The 22,774-nt window shown below is 41.6% G+C and overlaps 1 protein-coding gene across 1 annotated transcript in view; it reads right to left on the bottom strand.

Annotated features, from left to right (window-relative positions):
- The window catches only part of GPC3 (glypican 3), a 403,047-nt gene that overhangs the window by 170,139 nt on the left and 210,134 nt on the right, over positions 1-22,774 (bottom strand). The window lies entirely within an intron of this gene.

Raw genomic sequence — 22,774 nt, 5'->3', positions numbered from 1 at the left:
ACCCCAAAATCATGAACTGAGCCGAAGGCAGACGCTTAACCCACTGAGCCACCCGGGCACCCCCTTTTTACATCTTCTTACTCATATCACATGATCCAGTGCAGAACATATCTAAAGTACTCAACAAATACTCATTGACTATATGGAGGTGACTGTGACCTTGGTAATATTGGCCATTGCTACTGAATCAGGCAAACATTTTGCTCCTGGAAAGGAACTTTATCAAATGAATTCAGGTCTCTGAAATTAACCAGGTAACAAAAGAAGCTTCATACACATTGTCAAACATTTAAGATATAATATTCAAATGTTCTTTTCTACCCATATTTTAAAGCATTAGTTTAATTAACACTGACACTTTGAAAGTCCTAGAAATAATCAGGATCATTAGTGTCAGCCTGACAAAGGTATGAAGAAAGTTTCTGTAATTTGGCCCAAACTGCTTTCACAAGATTGTCTGGAAATAAATAGCTCACTGTGAAATTTATGACTCGCTTTATATATTAATCAACAGTACAGTGGTGCTCTAACAAGGTTAAAAGTGTTCTCTGATTTCCATTATAAAGATAATTTCAATCAAGCAGCCTAACAGTCTCACGGTGTAGGTCATTCTATAATTCAATTGTACTAATGACTATGGCATGCATGCAAACAAGAGAATAAAACAGGCTGAGGCCACGCGGGGGAGGGGGGGGGGGACAGACGCTTTATAGAAAGAAAAAACAATGATTTGCATCTTGCATTTTCAATGACCTCTGTAGGACTCATCTGCGAATGAAATAGAATCATTCCTCAGGGCCCAACAGATACCTTTTGTTCCTGCCCGTCCATTTTATGTAAATTACATACACTGACCTTTAATTGGCTATAACGGGGGCACATTCTGAGCAACACTTTCATATTGATTTGCTTGGACTTGTGCAAGAGCCTGAGCAGGGCGAGACAAAACTGGGGTTCTAGTCACTATTTCTACTGAGAGCCCTACTTCAAAGATTTTCCTGGCCTCGATTACATATTTATATTTGATTCTTTCCTCATAAAGAATTTCTCAGGTAACTTGTGAAAACACAGATTCTAAGATATCTTGGCAAAAAAGTTCATCTTCTGCCTATTTTATTTCTCTTCTTCATATGAAAATGCTCATAAAACTATTCTGATTTCTAGGGATCCGACAATCAAAAGGCAAAGAAAATCAAGGAGCATCTTCGATGCCAGTTTGAATCTTTTTAGGTAGAAGAAGATAGACTAATTCTAAAGATTTTTTTTTTAATTTATTTGTCAGAGAGAGAGGGAGAAAGAGCAAGCACAGGCAGACAGAATGGCAGGCAGAGGCAGAGGGAGAAGCAGGCTCCCCGCCAAGCAAGGAGCCCGATGTGGGACTCGATCCCAGGACGCTGGGATCACGACCTGAGCCGAAGGCAGCTGCTTAACCAACTGAGCCACCCAGGCGTCCCTAGACTAATTCTAAAAGTAAACCTCAGAAGCATCGTCACCATGTCACATCAAAGAAATGAATGGTACCGCAGAAAGAATACTGGCCTGTTTGTCAGAAGGCAGAGTTTTACCCTGGTTTGACGTTAACTGGTTCGTCTTCAGCAAATCCTTTGCCTCAAATCATATGCCTGAGTACTCTCAGCTTCAAAGTCAGGAGACTAGACTAGGAATTTGAGGGTCATTCCAAATGTAGCATTCACTAAGCCTAAAGCAAAAAGTTGAAAGAACAACTTTCTGTTACCTACATGACAAGGGTTAGGAGAAGGAGAGGGCAAGAAAAGGGAGCACATTCTCCAGAATCTGAGATGGAGAGGTATTGGTAACAGAAACAAAGTTCTACCCCAAGGTCAGTGTTTCCATAGGATGCTTTTCAGAAGAGACCATTAAGGGGACCTTGCGATTTGGGAGGCTGCTGCCCAAGGCGGTGCTGCCGGGAAACCCTACTTGATGCAAATGCCATGAGGCCCATCCCAAGAATGAAGTTCCAGGCTCTTCTGGTTTTCCTTTATGGGCACGCAGGCGTGCCCTGGGCCAGACTATTTGTCCACATTTTGACACTGAAGTGTTTCACTTTCCCCTATGAGTTGATGTTTCTTTTGACCAATTAGCTAAACAGTACAGAGCAAACATCTTGAAGTATTTATGGATTTTTCCTTTGATTCCAGAACTCGCAGGTGTTACGACAGCCATAGCGCCTTGGCTTTGTTTGCTAGGCTTCCAACCCTCCCTTTTCTCCCTCGCTGGCTTGTCTGTCACATTCTACCACCTAAATCTCCCCATTCTGGCTTGAAACGTTAAAAATAAGGAAATGTGTGCCCTGTCTAGGTTAAGGCTTCCTAGCTGTCGGGCTGATAGTTTTTGTTTCCTCTTTCATCCAGTAGCCTCTTGCACCCTGCACAGGAAGGCTTCTCAAATAGCACTTGCAGCTTCTTGGACGTTGGACATGGCCTTGAAAGTGACATTCAATGAGTGCTTTGTTCTTCCTATTCTACTGTCACTTTGAAATCCAGGGCCAGGGCCCAGGAGAGTTGGCTGGGATGGGTGTGGGGTAGGGCTTCTGGCTAATACTCTCACCGGGGAAATCTAGATGCATTATTAAGAGAAGGGAATGAAGGAAGGGAAGGGGAAACAGGTGGGTAACTTAGATCCACCCACAGAATCAGGCCACAAGTTTTAGGGACACAGAGAAGGGTCTACAAACTGTGAGCTCAGGGACCTGATCCCAGAATCTGGGCAAGAAGAAAGGAGCATCCAGGCAAAGGGTTGGAATGACAGGCTGTGGAATTTGCAAAAAGAGAACTTAAAGCCTAAGCCACTTACTGTCAAAGCCAGAGAGTAACAGGTGGAAAGCAACGTGGAAGAAATGGATGAGAGCAGAGAGCACGTGTAACTTTATAAGAAGTCAGAGGCTTCGATTAGTATGGCTCGACTGTCCCCAGTCTTAAGCAAACAGGGTAGGCATGGACTTGAGAGGCTAAGAAAATGTAAGAATTGGACAAGCAAGTGGTAACTCCTCCTTAAAGAGCAAAGGTAAGGTGAGAATAAGCAATTTGCAAGTAACAAGAAACCTTTAATCATCCTTACGATGAGTCTAATTGAACAAAATGATACAGGAAGAGACTGCGGCAAACATACAGATGGCTCCACTCATCTTACCACCTCCTAATCTCTAGCCCGAAAAAGAAAAAAATACACTGGGAGAGAGAGATCTCTGGAGGGCTGAAATTTCTCTAGTCTCTGTAGCTTTCCCCTTCCTTGGGTCTCTGGTTCAGTCCTCTGGAGGTGATCCAACCCAGCCTGTTGGTATCAAGAGTTCCCATGGCAAATGTGAAAGAGCTTCTACATTTCTACCCTATATTCCCCACAGATATGAACAACTACTACCATTAACTGAAATAGTAACCAGTTCCCACAAATTAATTGTTGATTGCCTGAACATGTGCTCTGGACGGCAGTTACATTGTTGTTTTGAGTTCTTTCCCTTTGCTTGTGGGCATGCCTCAGAAGGCCAGATAGAAGGGCACTTAGGTATATTCGTAGAGAGTGGCTTTTCTGGAGAGGGACTGGCACTGTCAGTACTGCAAGGAAATTCAGATACACTTTACAGCACTGCCCTATGGATTCCTTCGCAAAGGGGAGCTTGGAACTGCAGAGTCCAGTCTGTATCACGTGACCACTGAGCACGTGAAATGGGACTGGCTCAAGCTGTGAGGAAAAAAAGAACATAAAATATCCCCTTAACAATTTTAAAAAATATTGATCATGTGCCAAAATCCTACTTTCTGAACATACCGAATGAAATACACAATATTAATTTCACCTATTCCTACTTTTCAAATGTGGGTTTTAAAAAAGATTTATTTATTTTTAAAAAGATTTTATTTATTTATTCATGAGAGACAGAGAGAGAGACACACATGGAGGCAAAGGGAAAAGCAGGCTCTCTAAGGAGCAAGGAACCTGATGTGGGGCTCGATCCCACGATCCTGGCATCATAACCTGAGCCAAAGGTAGATGCTTAACCATCTGAACCACCCAGATGCCCCATTTATTTATTTTAGAGAGAGAAGGAGTGCGGGGAGGGGGCAGAGGGAGCGAATCTTCAAGCAGACCAGCAAACTCCCCACTGAGCACGGAGCCCAACAAGGGGCTCGATCTCACGACCCTGAGATCAGGCTCTGAGCTGAAACCAAGAGTTTGGATGCTTCACCAACTGGGCCACCCAGGCACCACGAAATGTGGTTTTAAAAAATTTAAAATTACATATGTGGCTTGAATCATATTTCTATTGAACAGTATTAACCTGGATGTCACAGTGACATATAATGTGGCCAAAAGAAAGCATAAAGTATGTTGGATTGTAGGGAGAGAGGCAAATTAGAATTCCATGAAGACTGAGCAAAAGAAAAGTGGATGGCTATGAAATGAGAGTCGGAATCGGTTGGCAGAACTGATGGTAAAGAACCACTGTGGGGCCCTTTGCAACATGACAGATCATCTTCAAACTCTAGAAAATTAAGTAGATGGTTATTTGGCCACTAGAGTGGAAATCAAAGGACCATTATATCTGTGCCTCACGAAATTAAATTAGTATCAATCTGAAGTAGATTCTAGGTCATGCTGTGTCCTGTAACCCCTAGAATGACTACTAATAACCAAAACATAGTGGGAAAAGAATCTTTAAAGGAATTAAAATGATACACCAGAAAATAATCACTTAAGGGAAAAGAAAGCAGCAAAGGAGAAATAGAGGCATGAAAAGATATGACCTCTATAGAGAACAAAGCATAAAATGGCAGGCGTGTAAATTTAACAGTATCAGAACTGATCTTCCTCCACTTGTGATAGGGTTACATCCTGATAAACCTATCATAAGTTGGGCACCTGGGTGGCTCAGTGGGTTAAACCTCTGCCTTCGGCTCAGGTCATGATCTCAGGGTCCTGGGATCAAGCCCCACATCGGGCTCTCTGCTCCGTGGAGAGACTGCTTCCCCCTCTCTCTCTCTGCCTGCCTCTCTGCCTACTTGTGATTTCTCTCTCTGTGTATCAAATAAATAAAATCTTAAAAAAAACTATCATAAGTTGAAAATATATTAAGTCAAAAATGCACAGAATACACCAAACCTACCCAACATAAGAGCTTAGCCGAGCCTACCGAAAAGTGCTCAGAACATTTACATGAGCCTACAGTTAGGCAAAATCATCTAACACAAAGCCTATTTTATAATGAAGTGTTGAATATCTCATGTAGTTTATTGAATACAGCACTTAAAGTGGAAAAACAGAATGGTTGTATGGGGACAGAATGGATGTCAGTGTTTTGGTTATTTGCCCTCATGATCGTGTGGCTGACTTGGGAGCTCACTGCTGTGGCCCAGCATCACAAGAGAATATCACATATTGCTAGCCAAGGAAAAGAGCAAAAACCGAAATCTGAAGTCAGGTTTCTACTGATTGCGTGTCACTGTTGCACCATCATAAAGTTGAAAAATTGTAAGTCAAACCGTCCTAAGTCAGACACCATCTGTCATTAAACATAAATGTATTAGACACTCCAGTCAAAAGAGAAATTGTCAGCTTGGATTAAAAAATATATGCAACTATATGCTATGCACAAGAGATATATTTTAGATCAAAAGATACAAGTGAATTGAAAGTAAAATAATTGAAAAAGATATACTATGCAAATAGTAAACATAGGAAAGCTGAAGTGGCTATACTAATATCAGAAAAAAATAAACATTTGATCAAAAGTATTATGAGAGAAAGAGGACCATTTTATACTGATAAAAGGGTCAATTCATTAGGAAGATAGAACATTTCTAAACATATGCGTCTAACAATAGAGATGCATGAAGCAACATACATGAAGCAGAAACTGACAAAACTGGAGGAAGAAATAATTCAGCAGTAATTGTTGGGGATTTTAATATCTCAATTTTAATAGTGGATAAAAAAAACTAGACAGAACATCAACAAGGAAACCAAAGACTTGAACAACACTGTAAACCAAAAAGACCTAACAGACATCTATAGAATACTGCACCCTACGACAGCAAAATATACATTCTTCTCAACAGCACATGGAACATTCTCTAGGACAGATCATATGCTAGGCTGTAAAACAAGCCTCAATAAGTGAATAAGCACTGAAATCATACCTAGTATATTTTCCAAACACTATGGGATGAAATAAGAAACCAGTAACAGAAAGAAATTTAGGAAATCTACATATATATGGAAATTAAACCACACACTCCTATGTAACCACATATGTGGAAATTAAACAATACATTGTTAAATATGTAGTCTCTAAGACCCTAAATATGAAAAGGTCAAATAAGAAATCCCAAGGCATATGATAATATACTTTGATCTTAATGAAAATATACCAGCACATATGGGATACAGCTAAAGCAACACATAGAGGGAAATTTATAGCTGTAGACAACTATTTTGAAAAAAGAAAGATCTCAAATCTATAGCCTAAAATGTCACCTTATAATACTGGAAAAGGAAGAACACATTAAAAATAAACCAAGAAGAAGGCAGGAAATAGTATCTTATGACAGAAATTGCTGGACTGAAGAATAAAGAAAATCAACCAAATCAAAAATCGGTTCCATGGAAAGATCTACAAGACTGATAAACTTTTAGTTAGACTGAGTAAAAAAAAAAAAAAGACTCAAGTAACTCTAATTAGGAATGAAAGAAGGGATATTACTACCAGTCTTATATAAATCAAAAGAGTTTTAAGAGAACACTAAAAAAACTAAATCCCCCAAAATTATATAACATAGATGAAATGGACAAATTCCTAAAATGGCAAAACTACCTTAACTGACTCAAAAAGAAATAGAACATGTGAATGAACTTAAAACAAAGTGACTGAATTAGCAATTTAAATCTTCCCACAAAGAAAAACCCAGGACTAGATGGCCATACTGGCAAATTCTACTGAACACTTAACGAAGAATTAATGCCAATCTTTATCTAACTCTTCCAAAAAATAAAAGAGGAAGAAGTGCATCTCAACTCATTCTAAGAGGCTAGTATTAACCCTGATACTAAAACCAGACAAAGGCTACAAGAAAACTATAGACCAGTATCTCTTATGAAGATCAATACAAAAATCCTCAACAAAATACTAGCAAACTAAATCCAGCAACATCTAAAAATGATCATACACCATGACCAAGTGAGCTTTATCCAAGGAATACAAGGCTAGTTTAACATCTGGTAATCAATACAATTATATTAATAAACTAAAGAACACATGCAAAATTGGAAGGAGAAAGAAACTAGATGCAGGAGAGGAATTTGATAAAATCCAGCATATATATATATTTTTAAAGATTTTATTTATTTGACAGAGATCACACGTAGGCAGAGAGGCAGGCAGAGAGAGAGAGAGGAGGAAGCAGGCTCCCCGCTGAGAAGAGAGCCCAATGCGGGGCTCGATCCCAGGACCCCGGGATCACAGCATATTTTGATAATAAAAATATTCAACAAGCCAGGAATACAAGGGAAGTTCCTCAACTTAATAAAGGGCATTTATGGGAAACCCACAGCTAACACTATATTTAATGCGGAAAGAGAAGAATTTTCCTCTAATATTAGGAAAAGGACAGAGATGTCCATTCTTGCCATTTCTGTTCAGCACTACTGGAGGCTCAAGCCAGGGTAATGAGGCAAGAAAGAATAGCAAGAGGAAGAAAGATGAAAGGATGAAAGAAAGAAAGAGGAAAGGAAAAGAAATAATAGGCATCCAGATTGGGAAAGAAGAAATAAAACCATCTGTATTTATAGATAACATGATCTTGTATACAGAAAACATCAAGGACTAAACAAAACAAAATAAAACAAAACTATTAAAATCATTAAATGACTTCAGCAGTGCTACTAGGTAAAACATCAATATACAAAAACCAGTTGTATTTCTATACTCAAATAAGGAAGTATGCAGAAATTAAATTAAGAAAACAATTCCAGGGGCACCTGGATGGTTCAGTTGGTTAACCATATGCCGTCAGCTTGAGTCATGATCTCAGGGTCCTGGGATTGAGCCCTGTGTTAGGCTCCCTGCTAGGGAGCAGGGAGCCTGCTTTTACCTCTCCCTCTCTCTCTTCCCCTACTTGTCCTCTCTCGCTCCCTCTCTCTCTCAAAGAAATAAAACCTTTTTAAAAAGAAAACAATTCCATTTATAATAACAAAACTATGATATTAGGAATAAATTTAACAAAAGAAGTGTAAAACTTATATACTGAAAACTGAAAAACAACAACGAAAAAAATTAAAGACCTAAATAAATGTAAAGACATTTCATGTTCATAGATCAGAAGACTTAATATTAAGATGGCAATATTCCCCCAAATGATCTATAGATTTAATGAAATCCTTATCAAAATCCCAGTTAAGTTCTTTGTAGAAATTGACAAGCTGCTTGTGAAATTGAAATGGAATTGCAAGGGACTTCAAATAGCCAAAATAATCTGGAAGACAACAAAGTAGGAAGACTCACACTTCACAGTTTTGTAATTTATTACAAAGCAAGAGGAATCAAACCAGCATGGTCCTGGCATAATGATAAACATATAGATCGATGGAATAGATTTGAGAGTCTAGAAATAAACCCATAAATTTACAGTCCATTCACTTTGACAAAGGTGTCAAGACCATTCAATGGGGGGAAAGAACGCTACTGTTTTCAACAAGTGGGGCTGGGACAACTGGGTATCCACAAGCAAAAGAATAAAGTTGCGCCTCAACCTCACATTAACTGTATAAAGTTAACTCAAAATTGATTATAGACCTATGTGTAAGAGCTAAATCTATAAAAATTCATAGAAGAAACCATAGGTGTAATATCTTTATGAGTTTGAATTAGACAATGGTTTCTTAGATATGCCATATACACAAAAATAGATAAATTGAACTTCATCAAAAGCATAAACACTTATGTCTTAAAGAACATTGTTAGGAAAGTGAAAACCCCACCATACAGAAGAAAATCTTTGCGAATCACGTATCTCATAAAGGCCCAGTATTCAATATATATAAGTAATGCTTACAATTCAACAATGAAATGACAAATAACCTGATTAAAAATTTAGGAAAAGATCTCAATAAGCCTTTCACCAAAGAAGATACACATCTCTAACTAACAAGCACATGAAAATTACTCAACAGCATTTGTCATTAGAGAAACACAAATTGAAACTGCAATGAGATACCACTTCAAACCTACTAGGATGGCTATAATTTTAAAAAGACAGATAATAGCAATTGCTGATGAGTATGTGTGGAAATTGGAACTCTCATATATTGCTGGTGGGAAAGGAAAATGGTTCAGCTGCTTTGGGAAACAGTTTGGCAATTCCTTAAAAGCTTAAACCTGGAGTTCCCATATGACCTCCAATTCTATTCCTAGGTAATATTTCCAAGAGAAAGGAAAACATATATCCACACCAAGAGTTTCATGTGAATGATTTTAGCAGCACTATGGATAACAACCAAGAAATGGAAACAAATGTCCATCAGCTGATAGAGTGACCTATCCACACAATGGAATATTATTCAGCCACGAAAAGGAAAGAAGTACTCACACATGCTACAACACAGATGGCCTTTGAAAACGTTATGTTAAGTGCAAGAGGTCAGACACAAGAAGACAGAGATGTAGGATTTCATTTATATGAAATGTTCAGAAGAGACAAATCCATAGAGAGAGAAAGTAAATTAGTAGTTGCCAGGGGCAAGAGAATGGTGGAATGGTAAGTGACAGCTAATGGGTATAGAGTTTCTTCTGGAATGCTAAAACTGTTCTAGTATTGATTTCGGTGATGGACGTCAACTCCGTGAATACACCAGGAACCACTGAACAGTACACTTTAAATGGGTAAATTGATGAATGTATTCTATGCGAATTCTAGCTCAACAAAGCTGTTTTTTTAAAAAGGTAATGAGGCAGAATTTACCACTAACACAATGGGAACAAAGATTTAGAGTTGAAATTAAACTGATTTAAATATAAAAGATGCTCCAGACAATGAGATACTATGCAGCATTAGGAAAAAATGAGTTATGAAGCCATGAAAGGGCATGGAGGAACCTTGAAATGTATGGTACCCAGTGGAAGAAGCCAGTGTAGAAAGGCTGCTACCGGGGCGCCTGGGTGGCTCAGTGGGATAAAGCCTCTGCCTTTGGCTCGGGTCGTGATCCCGAGGTCCTGGAATCGAGTCCCACATCGGGCTCTCTGCTCGGCGGGGAGCCTGCTTCCTCCTCTCTCTCTGACTGCCTCTCTGTCTACTTGTGATCTCTGTCAAATAAATAAATAAAATCTTAAAAAAAAAAAGGATACTACCATATGATTCCAACTATATGACTTTCTGGAAAAGGCAAAACCATAAAGACAGCAAAAAGGACAGTGGTTGCCAAAGGTTAGAGGTAAAAGAGGGATAAATAGGCAGAATGCTGGCTTTGGGGGAGCAGTGAAACTCCTCTGTATTTTATAATGCCTCACTCTACATTTGTCAGACTGCTAGAATTTACAGCACCAAGAGCGATCACTAATGTAAACCACAGACTTTGGGGGATAATGATGTGATAATGATGTGTCCATGTAGGTTCATTATTATTAAAAAATGCATCCCTCTGGTACTGGATGCTGAAACTAGGGGAGGTGGGGGCGGGGGAGTGGGAGCAGGAGGTCCATGGGAACTCTGTACTTTCTGCTCAGTTTTGCTGTGACCCTAAAAGGGCTCTAAAAAGAGTCCATCATTTAAAAAGCAAAAGAAAATAATAATAAATGTACTTCTTCTTATACTTCTGATTTTGTGGGTGGAGATTCATGTTCCCTGTACTCTTAATGGCTCCTCATTATCTCAAGCAGAAACTCCTTTCCCCTTCAGCTTGATTGAAGAGAAAGACGCAAACACCTACTCCATGTAAGAAACTGATTACATGGATGAGGGGAGAATGCTAGCCTTACACACTAACATGGATGCTTGGTTTAGGAGAATGGCAAGTAAATCATAATTGAGATATATTGTATTTTTCTGTATTTTTTAAAATTTCCTTAAGTCGTCTCTACCCTCAACATGGGGCTTGAACGCACAGCCCCGAAGTCAAGAGTCACATGCTCTACCAACTGAGCCAGCCAGATGCTCCTGTATTTTTCCGTATTTTTTTAAAATCTGAAATACGTGACTTATCTGTATTGTGCTACATTGACTGGGACAATGATTATATTAAGAAAAAAACAGCAAAGAACACATACCTAGAAAAAAAAAAACATTTCCAGATGGTCTGATTATTTCCCATCTTTCTTTTACGTTCCCAAACTCCCTTGGCTTCCTCCTTTTTCCCTCCGTCAAAAGAAATAGAGTGATAGCCCAATCCCAGGGATCAGAGCGGTGACTGCCAATCATAATAAAGGGGAAAGAGACTCTGAGTGGGCAAGATGGATAAAAACAGACAAGGAAATTTAGGGATTTAATAAAAGAATATCTGAAACAAGGGGATATCATTAAATTATCCCAAAGATATATAATAGATATCTGTTCATTTTTATATCAACCTAAATTTAATCATCATTTAACAGTGGTACCCAGTAAAAGCAATTTAGCATTCTACTGTACCACACACACTCAAAAACAAAGGAGCTATAAACACGGCTTGAGTCCTCCCTCCCCTCCCAAGAATTTCAGCACTAAACCCGAGGCAAAGAAGATAAATGCTTAAAATGCCCATCGGGAATCTAGATCTATCATGTTGCCCTTCATTCATGAGTCTTCTCTGAAGCCCACTGCAAGCAGCTAGGAAACTTGTGTGTTCAACTTGTCCTGCCTGGCTGGGAACTGAGTCACCTGGACATCTGGCGGAACATGATTTTCATTGAGAGTTGGGCCAATGGAAGCAGATGTCTACAACCACTCAGGCCAATCAACCCTGAGCTCATAACCTGAGCCAAAATCAAGAGTCGGAGGCTTAACCCACTGAGCCATCCAGACCCCTGCCCCACCCCCAGAGCTTGCATTTGTACCCCCATTCCACAGATAAAGTACAAACATTCAGAGAGATGATGCACTATGCCCAGGGTCTCTAAGACAAGGGATGGCTGAGCAGAGAGTTACATCTTAACCCCTGAAGCCTGAGTTCTTTCTAGGACACGACCTTTTCTCACTCTGCTCCCTGCAACACCAAGCTGACCCATTCCTGTACCGGATATTCACTCAGCTTTCCATCTCCAGAGCTTCGCTCTTAAAAATCTTGGATGGTGCTCTTAAAAATGGGTGTTTGTTATAATTTATTATTCCTGGTATCTCGAAGACTCATTGGTCAATGATAACCAGAGCCAAGACCATTCTGAATGGGGCTTTTCACAGCAGAGCAGTTTGAGTTATGCATCAATTTCGTTCCAATCAATGGATTACAGATTCAGAAGAAATGGTCGGGGAGGAAACAGACTTTAAAACTTGATAAACATAGATGTGTGAGAGAAATGTTTCCACCCATGTGTCTTTTTCCACCCTCTGTGATCTGGAGCTTGTTAACATGCTTTTCATACTGGAAGGAGATGGAACAGTCATCTATACCTTCTTTCTGTCAAGTTCAAGGGTGCCAATTTATCACAATTGTTTTATTTTTAATTGGAGTAAGGGCACTAAATGAGAGTTTTCTTTTGTCTAGAGAAATTTATGTCTAGGAAACTTGTGAAGAGACCGTTCAAATGTGATCTAAATTGTTCATAATTGTAAAAAAAAAATCTACTAGAAGGTTGCTACAATGAAGAAGCCCATTCATTTTACATGAAGAATTAAAGGCAAATGGGACAATGTAGTAAATCAGAAACAGTTGCCCAGAACTCCTTCCATGTTTGGAAAGAGATCATTGCAGGCTTTTAATCCAGAGTAAGAAAACCACAGTCCGGGGCATTTTTCACTATTCTTTGAATTTTTGATCTGAAAGGGGGAAAATGGAGGCGCCATATATTTTGAAAGTATATTTTCAACCCAAGATCATCAAGAATGGATTTTCTTTTTAAGGAAAGGTGAAAAATGGAATAGCCCTTGATCCTGGGGGAAGTCTGAGCTCTGAGCAGATTTAGAAAAATCTAATTAAATTAACACAAGTATGAGGAAGAGCAGAGAAGAAAAAGCTCAGCCCATTGGAAGTTTCCATGCTATTCTTGAAGCCATGCAGCAGGGAGTGGGGTGGGGGGTGGGGAATAGGAAGAGTTAGAACTGAGCGAGCAGGCTGAGATGCAAGCCCCTTAGCGACTTCCTGGCTCTCCTTCCTGCCACACTTCCACCAAGTCGGCTGATGCCCACTTGCAGTGGGAGCCACGCTCCGTCTCCCCGGTCTGAGATTGGATCTGGTCCCCGGGGCAAGAGAGGAGCCTCAGGAGCCCCGGCAGTGGAGAAAGCTGCTGAAACAGCCCCGGGGCTGGCACTGCATGCAAGTCTCCCTGCCTCTGTTCTGGAACCTGGAAAATGGCCCTCACTGAGAATTCCTTCATAATTGGGACTGTCGCATGCATTTAGTGTGTCAGTTTGTGTAAAGGGCCCAGAACTGTGTGTGGCATATGGCAAGTGCTCTGGGATCACCCTCACGGTCATGGTCTTCCCTGTACAGGTTAACGCACTTCTCCCAGGCCCCTTCCTGCGGCCGTGCAGGGTGGAGACCCTGCATCCCTGTTCTGATTCCTGGGCTGATGTTATTTCCACCGTACCTGCACAGCAGGCAATTGCAGAAGCACAAAAAGGTCCCACGTACACGTAAGTGTTTCCCCCCCTCTACCTGCACCACAGGGACTAAGAGCTCTGCCCTTGATAACCTTTTTTTTTTTTTAAAGATTTTATTTATTTATTTGACAGACAGAGATCACAAGTAGGCAGAGAGGCAGACAGAGAGAGAGAAGGGGAAGCAGGCTCCCCGCTGCCCAGAGAGCCCGACGCGGGGCTCGATCCCAGGACCCTGGGATCATGACCTGAGTTGAAGGCAGAGGCTTTAACCCACTGAGCCACCCAGGCGCCCCCTTTGATAACCTTTTTGAAGTGTTTTCTGGTGATATATAATTTTGCTAAGTGGAATGAGTTTGCTTCTCGGGAGAAGGAACGTATTAGAGAATCAGCAGAAGCAGAATGGGCTTCCCAGGATGATGGAACCACGATTAAACACATTTTCACCCGACTACAGGGCCTAAATGAACCAGACACCAAGCAAGGTACAACTGTGAAGGAGAGGGACAAGGGACAGGCGTAGAACAGAGGCTGCTGGTCGGTCAGAACAAAAGTACAAAAAGTCTTTCCGAAGAGTTTAGAGGGTTAACAACCATGCACTTGGGTTTCATCCCATGAACCTGAACCTCCAACTTCGATCTGATTATTCATAATTTTCTAGAAGCAAAAGAGCAACCCACACCCAGAACTCAGAAATATGTGTACGTTGATGAGTTGATTTCCACGCCAAATCAAACAAAGTCCCCTTGAGCTCGAGTTTATGAGATTTCACGATAAAAATAATTCAGAGTGTGGGCCTGAGTTACAAAAAGAGGAGTTCAGCTATTAACTACATAAGAATACCAAGAACGACTTTCAAAAATCATACATATGATTTTTTTTTCTTTAAAAAAAAAAAAGCACATTAACTGCAAGCAGCGCTTGGGCTGAATATTTTATGAGGTTTATTTGTACTGCATATCTTTGATGGGCTCTATTTGTGGCTGCAAGTACAAACATACTGATTACAATCACTCTTTCCTACATTTAGGAACAAAATTAATTATCTGCCAAAAGCAGCAAGGCTTAGATAGATTCTCAGTCAGTAAATGATAATAGACAGCGCCCAAATATAATGACTCCGTTTCCTACTTTATCTGTTTCAGGCATTCTGAGTGCAACGAAAAAAGGAAAAATTAATTCGCTTTCTGAATATTCTTCCGAAAGGATTTGAATTGGGTAATAAGAAGGCTGCATCAGCCCTCCCGCTACCTCCATCCCCCTATGAAATATGAAAGCACCCTTGCTGGGTTATATACTTCCCAAAGAGACTTTTTTTTTATTTTTGGGTCTTCTAGCCTCCAGGATTTGCCTTTATTTGTTTCTGTTTTACTTTATATAGTAATTTATTTGAATGATATGGTTAATATTTATACAAGTATTGTTTTACTAGCTGTTTTATAATGTGCTTATACGTTGCTGTATTTGAAATGCTTTATATATTAATTCCACAGTTTTTTATTTTACGAAATCTTTTTTTTTTACAATGTTATGGAGGCGTATTTTTGGATTTGTACAATTTTCCCATGTCAAGTGTACGATTTAATGATTTTTATTAAATTGACTTAAGTTGTGCCACCATTGCCACAAACCAGTTTTAGAACATTCCATCACCCCAATAAGATCCTTCATGCCCATTCCAGCATCGCTTTGGAGATGTCTAATGAATTCCGAACCCCAGTCCCCAAAGGGACTTTCACCATAACCCCAGTCCCCAAAGGGACTTTCACCATAACAGAGATTATTTGTCTTACCCTATTAGCATTCCCCCCTACAAGGAAAGGAGTGGTAAACTGCGAGCCTGAGTCCATGCCCAGTATTGGCACTCAGAAAACTGTGCCAGCAGCTAATCATGAAGTTTTGCATTTTATCTTACAAAAGCTTCAATATACTAGAAGAAATCTGTCCCAAAGTCCCTTGTCTTTGCATTTTTGTGAAGCCCTTGATTACAATAAATTATAACCAACCCCTCCCGAGGAAATTGCTGTACCGCAATGTAACTTCATGTCCACACGCTTCGTGGTGTTCAAAATATGTTTTCAATTTTCCAGGCGGAGGCGGCGAGACTGCCTGTTCTGAAACAGTCCCAGTAGAAAACTTCTGTTGCCAGAGACCTAAGCAAGGTAGCACAATGCACAGATGTGGCGGGGTGGGGGGGTGTGGGTGGGTGGGTGGGAGGGAAGCCAAGGTTACCAGTGGATGATGTCTTGCTACAGTTGCCAAGAGTTACCTTATTCCAGGTGGTGGGAAGAGGAATCACGCCGTGCACAGGGCTCCATGCTTTCTGGGGATGCTTCAGCATCGCGATGGAGAGAGAACAAGCATCGGGGAGCTTGTCTGCCCTCCCAGGGACGAGGCTGCCCTCACTGTGCTCCCATTCCCTGGCCACTCAACACAAAAAAGGCATCTGGACTCTCCTCCCGGCCAAAGCTGGGAGCAGAAAGATTCTCAGAAGATCAGGTCATGGGGTGTGATCTTTGTGGACTTTTGCCCAGTTCGATGAATATGCCTGACTGTCTAACCTTTTCAAATAGACTCAGGGGACCAATCAGTGCTCCATGTAAGTCCTAGGATGGGATGACCCCCTTAGAAGTGTGGTGAGAGAGAAAATGTCACTCGGCTGAGCTGCTTAGCAATACAAATCTCCCCACTCCAGAGCCTAAACAGGCAAGAAAAGAAATGACCGCGTGGAGAGCAAGGGAGAGAGAGCAGGGGAGAAGGGGCTTTGAAGACCCCCAAGCAGCAGAGCTTACCCCCAACATGAGGCAGCCGTCAGGTGCCCCTTGCATACCTTCCTTCTGAAGTGCTCTCTGAGGAGCTGGGAAAACTGACCCCTGTTTTGTCTTCGGTTGTGCCTTCTGCTCCCCTCCAACAGGCGGCACGCAGCCCTGCCTTTGGGCCAACCAGTCAGGGCGTCTTCCACAACCTCTAACTGCCTTGCTGGATCCTTCCAAAGCTCTGTGAGCTCGAGAGGTTCTTGGAGCCACCCGAGTTTTGGGGGGAATCCTGTGTTGCTAGCCAACTTTCCTTGGGTCTCCTTGGTTTTTTTTTTTTTTTTTTTTTTCCTATACACATAGGCTCCCATCTCTGAGCCAAGGAGTCTCCTGTCTTTAACCAGCAACCATGAAACTGTGTGGCCAACAGACCTGTTAGCTTGCAATTAGGGTACAAATCTCTGTGACCCTCCACAGTTCCCGGGGACACGGTCTAGCGACATCAGCCCACAGACCACAGAAAGAAAAAACTTCTTTCTACAGGCTCAGAATGTAGAGAACAACTGGTAATCACGGGGCCACTTCTTGCCAAGGTAAAGGTGAGTAATTCGAGATTCGTGATGGGCCTGCCTAATTTCTTACTACGAGCTATAATATACAATTTCAAGATGAAGCACATACAAAAGCTTCCCCCGTGTGACCACGGTTTGAAACGTACCCAAAATTAACATTTAATGCCTAAAAGCGTTACCAATTTTTTCCCATTGTGTGCTTCCCTTCGATAAGTAGGTAATCTGTGTTTAAAAACTATATATTTCTCCCCACGGGAACCACTAAAGCTATTTTTATTGTACGTGAAGAAAGAATGGTAGCCTGTAAACATTTTTGTCTTTCCCGAAATGGACCTCATGCAAATAAAGTCGCTTAACCACAGTTCTAGAGGCTGACCTGCAGACACTAATTAGGTCGTGAGGCCTTTACTTGTTTTTTTTTTTTTTATCACTTTGAAACCACTTTGTGCTGAAAACAGCTTGTATGAATTCAGACAAGGTATCTCTATCGGGGACTAAAAAATGAAAGTCCAAAGTGATAGCACGAGGGGAGAAACACTGACATTCTGACACCTCAGAAATAACCCCAGCCTTCAAACTTGGAAATTCTGATGAGTTACAGTCACTCACACAGACAGCAGAATGTAAGAATTTGATAGAGTGAATTATTGCCAAGGATCAACAGAGAATCTAGCACACATAAATACTGACTTCGCCGCAGGTATCTTCAGAAATTCTGGCAAAAGAAATGGATGTACTTGGATACCGGAGTAGGTTAGGTTCTCAGTACACAATGTCCCTGGCTGAGGAAACGCCATCATGGAGACCCGGATGTACCATGAAGGGGCAGAATCAAAGGCAAATGCATTAAAATCCATCTGTGGGTCTAACAGGCAGATTCCAAACATCACCACGGGAAGATAAGCGATTCCTCGTCACTGGCACCGCTCACAGAGATTCTAGGCAAAGTCATTCAGCTGTGTTGCTGGCCCTTTCCTCACCTGCACAGACAGTCCTTCTTCTAGAAACTACTCCACACCTTTAAGTGCTATGAAGACTAAAAGTCTCGTGCCTTTTGGTCCTTCACTGGGAAAAACTACAGCAAGAGTCTCCAAGGAGGGAGAATGAATTCTAAAACCTGATTGTGCAGCTGGAAAAACAGTGGAGAGTAAGACAGGATATTAAATAAGATGGTAAAAACCCAGTTAGCCTGTGTTCAGGGAATGGAGATTCTGGTGAAGACAGAGGGGAGGTATTTGAGACAGCCACAGAGTGACAGTTAAAAGCATGAACTTTGAAGTGTGACAGTTCTGGCTTTAGGTGTTAGCTTGGTTACCTGCTCGCCAAGTGACCCCTGAGTGAGGTAACAGAGTCAAGGTCATCTTTCTGCCACTCCTTGTGGCTCCCAGTGTCTATCGCAGTGCCTCGGCCATTGGGTGCTCATTAATGTTTCCTGAAATTTCAGATCATGCTAAAATAATTATCACAGTGAGGAAAGACTGGGAGAAGGAGTGGTGGTAGGAAAGGTTGCAATTTTGCCCAGCGTTCAGTGAAGCGTATAACAAGCCATGGTAATGAACTCGTGGGAGAGGAGGCCGAGAAATTCTGAGATGAATCATTAAAGAAAGAACATGAGTACAAATGGAAAACTGACAGTGCAAACAGCCACATGAGGGTATGTACGGTACAGAAAGTAAATGAAACCACAGAGACTTTTGGGAAACTTTCTGGGAGAGCAGTAAACACCCAAAAAGCTGATTATTAATCATTTAATCAATGGATAGGAAATACACAATGGTCATGCCTCTAATCTGCATACTGGTATGTGGTAACGACAATCAAAATGATTTCTGAATAAAAACAATTGCATTTTTAAAAGAAGGCTGTCGCATTTGACAACATGGTTGTGGTGCGACAACAATGTTGAAAATGTACATACTGATGACTGTACATATTTGTGTTTGCTTCAAGGTCTAAGATGTGAAATTCAATAATGTGCTGATACATTTAAGAGTGATGCTCTCACCCAAATACTATTTAAAAAACCTGCTCAGTATTCACTTGGGGCCATGATATTTAACCTAGTTCACAAATGCAGATGAAGGGTCAAGACGGATCTATTTACAGTCCCATCATTTAAGCCTTCTTGGACATTTCAGTACAAATTTTCTGTCTCCTTCCTTTTCATTCCTCCCTTTTCTTTCTCGGTCTCTCTTGGTCTCTCTGTTCCTCTGCCTCTCTCTCTCTCTCTCTCTCACATACACACACATTCTCACACAATATTTTAGTCACCTCTTTAGACAAAAATGACATGAAATGTCCTGGCCCTTCAAAATAAGTTTAAGAAGAACTCATTGTCCGCTTGGCATTTAGAAAAATGTAGTAGAATGTGTACGGGACCGGGATTAAGCAAGCACCTGCCATGTGCCTTGAACTCTGCCAGGTACTTTGCACCTGTCATTTCAATTCATCTCCATATAGCAACCCCATTTCACAGATGGGAAATCAGAGATCCTAGCGTTGCCAGTAACTGTCATTCACTCCCAATCTCTGGGCCTTACTTTACCTTCTGAACAAGGTGGTTGGATTTGCTCCCAAAGGAGTATCAGAATCAATTGGGGGTACTTTTAAAATGATAAGTTCTATTACTAATTCTCCAGCTTCTTCACAGACCTGTGGAATCAGAATCCCCAGGTATAGACTCCAGGGGTCTGTATAGCATGTTCCACAGGTAATAGCGATGATGAGCCAAGTTTGGGAACAGGCTGCTTACCACCTCTGGGAGGTGGAAGAAATGAAAACTATCTTAGGGAAAACGAAAGCACTAACAGGCCATACTTACAAAAATTTAATACTGCCCCCTTCATTTAGAAGACCAAAACGTCCTTCATAATCTGGGGTAGATGGGAGCCACCAATACAAGGAGCAAAGTCCCAGTATGGCAGGCCTCAACGGCATGGCCCATAGTTGGCTAAAAAGCCTGTCTCATCAGAACTCAGAAAGAGCATATTTTCAAAGAGGTCTCTCACCACAACTTAACCTCAAACAGGACGGACTGGCAAGATTTTGCATTTTATCACAACAGGCAGGTGAGTGTGCTACAGCAGAACCTCATTAATGCTTTAGTTTTAAATCAGCTTTTGCTCTGGGGCATTCTGCAGGGTTGTTAACATGAATAGACTTCTGCAGTCTACCCAACCCTCACTTCCCCTCACCCCCCCCATAAATGGCCCAGCCCCTTTCTGGCCTGTATGGAGTTTGGGCTGGATCACACCTGGCCAATGATTCCCCCACCCCCACCATTTGGGATATATTACTTAGAGCTGGTGGTCATAAACCAGTAACAAGGCAGAGTTTACATATGCTTTCTGTTCTAGTTCAGGCATTCCCTGGGGAAGGCAGACTTCACGCTCTCATAACCAGCTGGGAGCTGGGAGCAATCAGGCCCTTAATGGCCAAAACAGAAAGGGACTGCATCACTGAGCACCTCTTGACAGCCGAGGCCTTTCTTCCTGAATGATAATGACATGAAATGTACTCCCCCTGCACGTGTGTGCGTGTGTGCATGCAGACGCGCACGCGCACAGGCAGGCGCACGTAGGCACCTAAAATTCAGCAGGTCCAGCACCCTGAAATAGCTATGCAATTTAAGTTCATGATGTCTTCACAAAATCCTAATGGAGCTTTTAGAATGAAAAGTCTGGACAGTCTAATGGGAGACAGACCGGCATGGTAGAAAGAGGAGCATTAGATTGAAGCCGCAGAAGACCCTGCATTCTAGTCCTTTGGCCTCTTCCATGAAATATATAACTTGGGGCAAGCCTCTCTGAACTGTGTTTCTTCATTTGTAGCTCAATGGAATTGGACTAGCTAATCTCTCATGGCCAACATTCAAATCATGGAGAAATGTCCACTACGGTGAAATTTATTCAGCTACACATCTGTCTGTGAACTAGACCGACATTTTTAAAACTTGAGGATTATGTCTAGGGTAACTATGAATACCCAGCACCTGGCAGAGTGTCATGAACAAAGCAGCTGCTTAATAAAATGTTTACTAAATAAACCTTCATGCCTAGAGCCCCATCAAAATGGTGCCTTTAACCTGTTACCCGTTCCCCACCTTATTTTTTGTATTTAGAAGGAGTACAGAACATGTTTTGAAGATTCATTATGCTGCCATCAAGTGACCAATATCAGAGGGAACTTTTAAACATTTCCATACCCTGTCTTTAATGTTGTCTCCTCATTTTTCCTCTTATTAAAAACATCTCCACACGCCTGGCACCCCTGCGTTGTGTGTGACACATAGTGGGCCCTCAATCACTATCAGATGGGGGAACTTACAAACACATCAACTTTTCATTTTTCTGCTTCTGTGAGATTTACTTTTGTAGAAGGCCCCAGAATCTGGCCTCAAATTATAAAGCAGTCAAGGGAATAATTAGACACTGAAGAACACTATCGTTAGATAAGACATTTCTGTTCATTTTACTATAAAATATTTTCTCAGTAAATGTGTTTTAAATGGCTAACATTGTGAATGGGGCAATTAGAGCAGCTCCGTGGATAACCATGCCACGGCTTGCACCATCTCTGTCCTCCTTCCTAGTTTAATTCACCAAAGAAACCAATTACCCCTATCGCTTTGTATTTCCTGAGTTTAAAGCCAGACTAAATGGCCTGATCTGCCCTCCACATTTTGGGTAAGCAATGGCTCTGAGTACACAGCGGTTGCACTGTGTAGAAGCTGAGAGCCTGTGTCAACCAAGCCAGCCCAGCCCGGGTCTGAGTCCCAGTTCCCCTACCTTCTTTAACAGCTTTGAAATCCCTCACAAGGGATTGAACCTCTTTAAGCTGCATTTCTCCCTTTGGACCTATCTCGTGGACTGCTGTGAAATAATATTAGGTGAACTGGCCAGCAGAGCCCCTGGAATGTGGCTGGAGTTCAACAACAGTAGTGTAATATATGGTTTTGCTGCCTCCGTCCGTCCACCCAGCTGGCAGCATTTGAGGTCAGTCACAATGACCTTCATGGGATGTGCTGGTAGCTCTTGGCCATGTGTTCTGCTCTACGCTGGAAACTGGGTGCCCCCCTGCAGTTCTGAATGTGCGCACTCTAGCTTGGCAGGGGCAATGTGACTGAAACCAAGACAACTGCTGCTCCTGTCACAGAACCCATCACGGGGAGACTGGTATAAGCAAGGCTGAGGAAACAACCGCTGGACCGCATGGAAGCTTCGCCTCACTTGAGTTCTTGTGTACGCTGAGTTAGTGACTTCTGGCTGGGCCTCCTGCTTAAAGTCACCACCCAAAAGGGTGACAGGATACACACAATTAAGACCACGAGAGGGAGATCAGAATCAGAAAAATTGGCGATAATGTAATTAAGGGGAAACCTGATCCATTTCTGGATCGTGGCTCTACTGCGAACTAGAGCTGGGTGCCCTGGGGTGAGTTACAGTTTCAGGGAGCTTCTGTTGCCTCACTTATGAAATGGAGGTAATTACACCCACCTCACATGATTGTCATGAGGATTACAATGACTAACAGCAATGGAAAGGACTTACCATGGACCACATGTATGCTAAACGCTTTAACACGTGCTATTCTCTATAAAGAAGATATTGGCTTTAGCCTTATTTTATGAATCAGCCGTATGACAGATCAAGATAAGATGATTCACCCAAGGTCTCACAGTAGGTAAGTAGGTGGAACTAAAATTCAGGCCAGG

This window comes from Lutra lutra, chromosome X, assembly GCF_902655055.1.
Source record: "Lutra lutra chromosome X, mLutLut1.2, whole genome shotgun sequence".
Taxonomy (NCBI): domain Eukaryota; kingdom Metazoa; phylum Chordata; class Mammalia; order Carnivora; family Mustelidae; genus Lutra; species Lutra lutra.
Note: the sequence above shows the minus strand (reverse complement) of the source record. Positions and strands in the feature narration are given on the sequence as shown.